At 39.1% G+C, this 10,213-nt stretch overlaps 1 long non-coding RNA gene across 1 annotated transcript; it reads left to right on the plus strand.

Annotated features, from left to right (window-relative positions):
* The first annotated feature begins 6,944 nt into the window (after positions 1–6,944).
* LOC114792836 (uncharacterized) lies at positions 6,945–9,940 on the plus strand. Its single transcript, XR_003750161.1, has 3 exons — positions 6,945–7,173; positions 7,681–7,724; positions 9,807–9,940. It is a non-coding gene; the product is annotated as an uncharacterized LOC114792836 (long non-coding RNA).
* The last annotated feature ends 273 nt before the right edge of the window (positions 9,941–10,213 follow it).

Genomic DNA, 10,213 nt, shown 5'->3' on the forward strand with positions numbered 1-10,213 from the left:
CCTGAGAAATCTCAAGTGTCCAAAAGGTCACAAACGTGCCCAAATTGATAGGTTGGAAATTTCTCTACTAATGATCCCTGTTGTCTTTTATAGCAATATGTTTGATGCAGGTTTTTTATTAGGATTTAGTACTATGGGTTACTTGATGAATATTGCTTCTACAGGCTCTCTCAGATGGCTAAATCTGTAAAAATGCACCTTTTAAAAAATTTTCTCTGACCCAGTTAACATATATGCTGATTACACTCTACACTCTGGAGTAACTTTAGGAGCATTATGTTTAGATTAATTGTAGAAATTAATTTTACATCAACTACAATTTATTGTTATTTGGGCCTGTCAGTATGACAAACAATATGTACTATTGTGCTGGGAATACATTTTTTTCACTCCCTAAGGATACCTGTTGAAGCTAGTGACGCATAGTGACTCATTAATGCGCATAGTGATGCATTAATTTGACGCCTCTTGGCCACGCCCTGTTAGCATTTTTGATGTTAACATGCTAGCATTAGCATACAAACCAAATTTGGTTCACCAAATTTGACGTGACTCATCGTGGCCACGCCCTGTTAGCATTTTGTTTCATGAACATGTTAGCATTAGCATGCTAACATGCTAATTTAGGAATAGCATGTTAGCATGCTATTTAGGAATATCATCTAAAGTCATGTGACCACCTGTTCCATCGGCTACTGTAGTTGTGCCGTCTGCTTTTACAGCTGACACCAGCTGTGGATGCCACACTCGTTGCTCCCGGACAGGCTAATCAAAATTTCTTAAAATTCTTAAAATGTTATCTATCTTTTTGCATCTACATTAAAGAACTTCCTAAAGAAAAATCTAAACAATTTAAAATATATGAAACTGAAGCTACATTTCATGACTTTAATGAAGAACATTTATAACAAAGAAATAATGCAAACATGGCCAAGGTTTCTTTGAATTATATGAAAAATGAGTGATAAGAGTGATAAGCCTAAAAAATAACATCATTTCAATGCATCCCCTTTTCAAAAAACACATGGCAACCTCTATATAAATTGATGACACTGGAGGACGAAATGAAGTGTAACTAATAACTACATTATCAATTTGGAAGAGTGCATGACATCAGCCCTGATGACGTTACAGTTTTGAATCCCATCACCACACAATCCAACCCAAAGCTGTGGATGTCTGCAGAGGTATGTGAACTGCTCAAAGCATGAGACTCCACTTTCAGGAAGGGCGGCAAGATAGATGTTGTGTAGCTTGTCACGCTCCCGTGAAAAGTTTGATTAACGCATGCAAATCTGCACAATGTGTGTATGGGGGGGTGTATGTGTGTCTGTGTGGTCTAACCACTGCAAACGTGAGGAAAACTAACGAGTCAACTCACGAAAGGCTGCTGGACCAGACAACATGCCTATCGTCCTAACCTTTCCACAGATGATGCTATTGCCAGCACCCTGCATCTGACCCTCACCCACCTCGACAATAAATAAAGTGAAGTGATTGTCACATGTGATACACAGCAGCACAGCACACGGTGCACACAGTGAAATTTGTCCTATTAAAAGGTAAAAAATAGGCGAGCAGCTTTGCAACTAACCCTTGGTGCGATAAAGAGGGTAAATCAAGTGCACTTGAAATGTAAATATATAAAATTCACCCTTGTGAGGAGTTAGGGGCAGTGTGGCCTACCGCGGGGCAATGTGGCCTACCGGTTAAGGAAGTGGCCCTGTAATCAGAAGGTTGCCGGTTCATATCACGATCTGCCAAGGTGCCACTGAGGTGCCACTGAGCAAAGCACCGTCCGTACACACTGTCCCCGGGCGCCTGTCATGGTGCCCATTGCTCACTCAGGGTGATGGGTTGAATGCAGATGACAAATTTCACTCTGTGCACTGTGTGCTGTGCTGCTGTGTATCACATGTGACAAAGCTGTATCCATACTACAATCCATACTACAGTAACAAAATTCTTAAAAATTTAAAACTTTATTCTTTATCATTTTTTATAAAACGATAACAAATGCAATAAGAATCAATATAAAGAGCACCCTCTGTGTTGTGTTATCACACTGAAGAATTTTAATAAGAAAACCCACAGATATTTAAACTAAATATTATATTAAACAAAGGCCATCTGATTTTACAAATATGCTGACTGATTATTAAAATGGGAATGCCATGTCTGAGTCTGAACAAAAAAAGGAGAAGAACATTCAGAGGCTAAAGAAAGACATTTTGGAGCGAGACATGATCATTCAAATCAAGGAAAAGAAAATCTTTGACCTGAACAAAAATAATGAAGAACTGCAAAAATGCAAGGCAGATTTGGACTACAAAATCAAAGAACTGAAAATGCAGATGGAGCCGAAAGAGGACGAGATGGAAAAGCTGAATGAGATTATCCAAGATATTAATATTAAAGCAAAGGAACACCACATGCGTAATGCACATTCTCAGGCAGACTTGACCAATATAACGACCAAGCTGAGGTCCAACGATAGAAACATGGACAAACTGGTGAAGAAAAAGGAACATTTACAGGCCATGGAATCCAATATTAAGAAAGACCTCCATTCTTGTGTGGGCTTAATTGAGGAACCCAAGCAGCTGAAGGACAGGCTGGTAGAAATACATAAGTATTACTTAAATCATAAGGATGTGAGTGTGAAAAGAGAAATCGAGTGGCAGCACAATCGACTGGTTCAGAGGCTTAAGAAAAACTAAACCTGGTTTGAAAATAGGATGGTCAAAGACTGTGAAATCCACCAAGAGAGAAAAGTCAAACTTATGGAGGAGAATGCGATTTTGCATAAGGAGATAGAATACCTGCAGCAGGAGGTAGAGGAGGCCTAGACTCTTCTCAGCAAGACTCACAACACATTACTTACACCATGTACAAACATAACCGACATCAACACATAACAAGCCCCTCTGTCCAGCACAAACTATCTTCAACCATATTTCTACGAATTAAGCTGAATTCTGAGACATCTCCCGTTTTCCGCAGTTCTAAAACACTTGCATTGTATTTTGAAACAGACAACTTATTCACACTCAGCCATCACAGCAAAATTTTTCGGTCTTCTACTTTCAAGTACCAAATCAAAGTAAATGCAGAAATGTATTGTTGTTTTGGCAGACACATGCACTGGGTTTTGTACTTGCTAGTGTTGTGCAACAGATGGCAGATATTTATGATCTAGAATTCACTCTGTTATTAAAACAAATACATTTTAGTTATTTGGGGCAAATGTTAAGTTTAACGGTGAAAAGATAATTAATTCATACTTATTTTAGTCTAGTCAATGTTTAGTCGACTAAAACTGATGGCATCTTAATTTTAGTCAATGAATATTTGGGTCTGTCAGGAAGACAGACCATTTATTATTGTGCTGAGAATGGCAAAAAAGAACATTAAAGAACGTTAAAGACCACCACGCGAAGACCGTCAAACGTAAAGAAACAACGGAGTGGTCAGGCCGAAGGCCACTCCGCACACGGTGATATATTTTTTGTTTTGGTAGGTCGTACGGCCCGGCCACAAATCGGGTTAAAACGTGTAAAAAGTAGCGTTTACCATCGTGCCGAGAACGCGTTTTTGGCTCCCTGAGGCTAACCGTTGAAGCTAGCGACCCGAAAATCGAGGCGGGGCCGAAGGCCTCGCCGAGTCTTACGATCCGACGTATGGGACGAGTCGGTGGCACCAACGGGGGTTTGGAAAACCCGGAAAAAGCAGGAAAACCGGGAAAAAGGCAATAAAAGGACACGTCTTACGTCCAAGGCCGCCACGATAAGACCGTGAAACGCACAGAAACAACGGAGTGGTCAGGCCGAAGGCCTGACAACTCCGCACACGATGATATATTTTTTTGTTTTGGTAGGTCGCACGGCCCGCCCACAAATCGGCTTCAAAGCGTAAAAAGTGCGGTTTACTGTTGCGCAGAGGAAGAGGTTTTCAGCTCCCTGTGACCAGCCATAAAAGCTAGAGACACGGGAGTCGAGGCGAGGCCGAAGGCCTCGCCGAGACACACGATCTGACATATTGGATGTGTTGCTACCACTAACAGTGGTCAGGAAAACATGGGAAATAGGGAAGGAGGCCAAAAAGGCCATGTCTCGCATTTGTGGCTGCCACGCTAAGGCCGTGAGACGCACAAAAAAAACGGAGAGGTCAGGCCGAAGGCCTGACCTCTCCACACACAATGACATATTGGTTGCTTCTTTGGGGATTACAGGAGGGCCACAAATCGCGTCCAAAACATTAAAAGTGTGAAAAAATCTGGTTTCCAAGAATTTGCGATGAAACGCTTCACAGCACACACACGAATCTCGTATCAAATCGTGCGGCTTGTCGTTACGCACGGTTTGACGTATGGCTCGACTCGGCCGGATTTACGGTCCGCGCGCAATTAGCCAAAAAGCGTTTTCGGAACGCGTTTATTATTCTAGCCCAAAATTTGACTTTTTTGGAGTTTGTGTCCTGACGGTTTGACATACAAAGAAGATATTGATGTCGTCTCGTAGATCTCGCCAAGGCCGACGATTTGACGTATGGTTTACCTCGGTCGGACTTACGGATCATGCACAAATTTGGAAAAACAAAAAAGTGTAAATGCGCGAAAAAAAAATATTTATTTATTATTATTTATTTCAGCCTTTTTTCGGCAATTAATGCGGGTCGTACCGAAGCACGCACACCCGCGTGCTATATATCAAAAATTAGAACTTTGTTGTGTGAGGTGTGCTATTACTTTTATAAGCGATCGGACTGGGCCTGGCCGAGCTATTAACGCTGAAACAGGGTCATTTCCCATTGGAATGTATTGATCGCTAATTTTAGCATTGGTAGCATTTGTAAAATAAAACTTCTTTGAAGTGATACTGCAGTACCACAGTAAAGAATTCCCATTTTACAAATAACATGCCCGCAGCTGTGACCAATGCCCGGACAGACCCATCAAAATTTCCCCTGGGGATTTTTGTTTCTAGTGTATTTTAATCTTTTTTTCCCAATTTTAACATAGTCAATATAGTAGAAACACCTAGTAGGACAGACAAAAACAACATATTCTTTTAGTTAAACCCATTTCATAATTAAAACAAGGTTATCTTATTCATATATTCTTAGGGGGCCAGCCCTAACAAATATACATTTACATTTACGACATTTGGCAGGCGCCCTTATCCAGAGCGACTTATAACGCGCTTTCATGTTACCATCAATGAAGTGATCAAATTTGTAGCCCTATGCAAGATTTTAGGTGGTGCCCTCCTTGCATCCAAGTAAATCACTGTGTACACAGTGTAGATTTACTTACAAGAAACTAAAAGCTTTGTCTTAGAAAATCTTTTAAATTTAAATAAATAAATTGAAATTTTAAAATACCAAAAAATAAGAACTTGAGCTTGACTGATTCAGCCTGTTTAGAAAGAGATTATTATAATGTGAAATTGTCAGTCATTGTGACAAAAAAGTTGTCTGAAAGCTGATTCGTTGTGAATTTGTCATTTTCCTCCTAAAATGTGTGCAAACTTGGTCATCAACTACAAGAAATGTTTGACCTTAGTGCTTGCAAACAAGGGTTTTGCAAGTCTCTTTTTGTTAGAGGGTTCAAATACTTATTTCACTCAATGAAATGCAAATCAGTTTCTATCTTTTATTTAGAGTTATTTTTTCAATGTTCCTTTTGATGTGCTGTCACTGTTAAAATAAACATACCATTAAAATGATACTGTTCTGAGACTTTTCATTTCTTTGTCACTGGACAAACTGGACAAAATCAGCGAGGGGTCAAATAATTATTTCCTCCACTGTATGCCTGGATCAAGGATTATCTTACCAACCAGCCCCAGACTGTGAGACCCCCACTTCTTCTCCATTTGCCCACTTGCCAGTAGGTTGCCCACAGTGTGCTGTGCCCCCTCCTGTACTGCCTCTACACCAACAACTGCAGTCCGACACACATCAACAATCTCATCATCAAGTTTGCTGACGACACAACAGTGGTTGGACGTACCTCTAAGGGAGACAAGGCAGCTTACAGAGAGGAGGCTCTGAAGTTGCCAGACTGGAGATTTATCAAATTCAGGTTTCCCAGTGTTCTCAGCTCTCACCATGGCTTTGATCCGTTGACCTGCTGATGTCATGGCGATACTACAGGAGCATCACAACAAGGACAAACAGACTCAAGAACAGTTTTTCCCAAATGCCATAACCACTCTAAACTCACACATGGACTGACCACACAGCCTAACCCCCATTCCCCTAGACTTCCTTCCTTCTATCCTCCAGCTGTGCAATATTAATATTTACTAGAAGCCAAAATTCCAGGGGAAATTTTGATGGGTCTGTCCGGGCATTGGTCACAGCTGCGGGCATGGGATTTGTAAAATGGGGCTTCTTTACTGTGGTACTGCAGTATCACTTCAAAGAAGTTTTATTTTACAAATCCGTTGTTTCTTTACGTTTGACGGTCTTCGCGTGGCGGTCTTTAACGTAAGACATGTTCTTTTTTGCCATTCATAGCACAATAATAAATGGTCTGTCTTCCTGACAGACCCAATTATTGAATATCTGTATACTGTACAATACCATTATTCTCACTATCCACTGCTCACTACATGTTTATCATTTCTGTGAATACTTTGAAAATAAGGTGCAATAATTTAATGTGCAACCCACACACTGTATGTAAAACCGTACTCAGTCAGTTATTTATTCTTCCTATATGTACATAGCAGTGTCACTTGTCTTTTTTTTTTTTTTTTACTATTTTTTGCATTCATGCGTAAAATGACAATAAAAGGCATTCTGTTTTATTCTCACCAGATATGGTTGGTCAGCACATTGCAAGAACCAGCTGCAAATTTGATGAATGATTTCTAGTGCGCTGTTTCTTTAACGGAGAAAGGAATAAACCATCGGCTCCGATCTGGAGGGTGGGTTTTTGAGCTGGAACAATTTAACATGTCTGTTATGAGATGTATACATGACACAACTGTTTGAGGATTCATTGTGTAGAAAACAAGGCTCCCTTCTACCCTGTGATTTGTGCTTTGCTCCACTCCCTGCCACTGCTTTTCTCTACTGCACTGCCCTTGTGGTTTGTACCTCTGTTTGCTGATTAGGGATTTGCTGATTGTGACTCTTCTGCAGCAAAAGCAAACATCTGCAAAGGTAAGGTTTGAATTTCATTCATTATTTTAATCACTTTGGAAAAAAGTAATATGTACACATCAGACAATGAAGCTACATAAATTGAGAGATTTATGTGTTGAATCGCTATAAGAAAACGTGGCTGAGAGGGGCTGCTGCTGCAAGATGCGCACAGATGTACACTGGCATCCAGGGAGAAAGGAGTGTCCGAATTACCTCTGCATCATGAATCGTGTTAGAAAATAAATGACCTCTAGGACAGCCGGAAAGCAGGTCCGGATCTGCACTGTGTTCATTTCGGATGTAATCTCCACCCCCAGCCCCATTTCATCCATTATGGGACAGTCCTGTGACCAGATTTTCATATCACAAATAATTTATATGTTAACTCTTCACTGAACAATACTTACCCTGCTGATTACATATATCTGTGTGATGAATGTAGTTTGTATAAGGGATAGTTTCCCTATTAAAAGTACTATGTGTACAAAATATACTAACATGATTTCTGATTGTTTAATTATACAGGGCCAAGATGAACAATTTGCTTGTTTATGTTATCATCACTGCAGGTAAGAAGGATTAACTGTAATAATTTTTTATTTGTTTTTTTTAATTATTATTTATTTGTTTGCAATTTAAATGTAAAGCATGATTTACTGAGATCCCAAATAACAATTATTGCTGGTGTTGGTCAGTGGGTAATCAGCTAAGATAAATTGTACTAATGATATCTGCAATACCAATATGTTAATTGCATGTAAAACAGGGGATTGGGTAGGGGTACCATATAGAATATACCATATGGAATACTGTAAAGCCACTGCAAAACATCACGTCATTCAAGAGTTAAGTAAATTCATCAACAAACTCACATTGTATGAGCTATATGTACAGCACAATATATCTATACTTATGTATAGAAACTACAACAGAGTGAATAAAAAGATTGTATTCATAGTTGGGGGTCCTAGTGAACCAGAATTGATCACTTCATTGATGGTAACATCGAAGAACGTTGTAAGTCGCTCTGGATAAGGGCAACTGCCAAATGCCTTAAATGTAATGTATTTATGATAATTACCAACATTAATAATAACATTCTTGTTCAATTCAGTTCAATTCAAATAACTTTTAAATTGCCCCTCAAATAAAGGCGCAGTGGAGCAGCGCACACATATAACAGCTGTTATATTAGACACAACAGATAACACACAATGACAATTTTCTCTCTATTGCACAGAAAATGTAATCTATAGATCTGGAGTGAAGGTGGGCTGGTGGGAGTGTGTGAGATGATAACGGTTGTTCCATGACTCATTCTGCTAAGTAAGGATCAGACAAGGGGAGATTGCCCTTTTACTGAGATTTCACCAAAATAATGGACTGACGTTCGATTTGTGTCAGACTCTTTTATATAAAACTATATTTACATTTACATTTACGGTATTTATCAGACGCCCTTATCCATAGCGACTTACAAATCAGTAGTTACAGGGACAGTCTCCCAGGAGCAATTTATGGTTAAGTGTCTTGCTCAGGGACACAATGGTAGTAAGTGGGATTTGAACCTGGGTCTTTTGGTTCATAGGCGAGTGTGTTACCCACTAGGCTACTACCACCCATATTCAACACTTATTTGCTTTGGATTGCTTTTGACTGACATTCCTTAAATACACTGTGGTGGCAGCACTGGGTCTGGCATTCACAGTGAACAGGGTCATGTAGAACCTTCGGTAAGTGGGGCTGCCAGTGTTATTACTAGGACAGCAGCTATTTAACACATTGTGTCTTTGTCATCCTTCGAATGCTTCCGACAGGGGTTGCCACAGTGGAACAACCAGTCTGATTGTTCACATAATTCATTTGGTCAATAGTTTTACGTCAGATGCCATGAAGCAACCCTCCCCATTTAGCTGGCCTTTGAACCGGCACAGGTTATTTAACACTGGTAAAAAAAAAAAAACGCCTGTAAATACCATTAACATTTTATTAAGAATACTTATAATGAACAGATAATGAACAAATGGACAATTTGTGTTTATATTTATTGTGGCAATGCGCACAGCTGAATGTGACCCCATTAGTGGGATAAATGGGGAGAGTTTGGCTGCACAGCTGCATGTTATTTTACTTTGTAAATCTAAATGTATTTTAACTGGACATAACATAAAGCATTACTAATGTCATAATACAGTGCTTCAAAAAGAAAAGGAAATAATCAATGCTGTAAATAAAATGGAATTCAAATCCAAATTGGTTGTAGAATATATAATGATTCCGTATTTTAATTTATTATAATAATTATAATAATGAATTACATTGATCCAACTGAAATCTTCCAAAATTGGCACAAATTAGTTAAACTGGGCTGAATGTAACATGAAATAAGAACAATGTTATTTGTTTCAATTCCTATACTTTATAAGTCAAGTGATTTAAGAGTTTAACATGAGTCTGTTCATCATGTCTTGACGTTTATGAATACACATAACACACGTGTTTGGTTGTAATTTTAATTAAACTTGAAATGCAAAGACCCCTATTCAAAGACCCCTACCCCTTACATATGTTACATAATATGTAAATTTCTATTTTATTCGAAAATATTTATATTCTGTCCTTTTCACAGTTTCTGTGTCTCCTCTCCTAAGTGATAAAATTACTGTATGCCAAGAAGAAGACAACGACCTCAGAGTGGACTGTCAACTGGAACCAAATCCACATCCACTTCGTATTGAATATGAGTTCTCCATGTCCACTGGGAGTAAAGAGACAATCATTAACACCAATGTTTCTGGGATAACCGCAGATGTTCAATTCAGACAAAATAAGGCCTATGCAGAACAGCTGGATCAATATTTAATAAGGCTGACGGTCAAGGACTTCACTCTTTCAGAAAATACAACCTTTATGTGCAAAATATCAGCAGATGTGGAATCAGTGTTTGTTGAACATGGTAAGAGCAATTCATATAAAATCCCATCATTACTGTGCAGACTGCAGAGCGAGGCCTACAAACCCAATTCCAATGAAGTTGGGGTGTTGTGTAAAATGTAAA

This window comes from Denticeps clupeoides, chromosome 6 (assembly GCF_900700375.1).
Source record: "Denticeps clupeoides chromosome 6, fDenClu1.1, whole genome shotgun sequence".
Taxonomy (NCBI): Eukaryota; Metazoa; Chordata; class Actinopteri; order Clupeiformes; family Denticipitidae; genus Denticeps; species Denticeps clupeoides.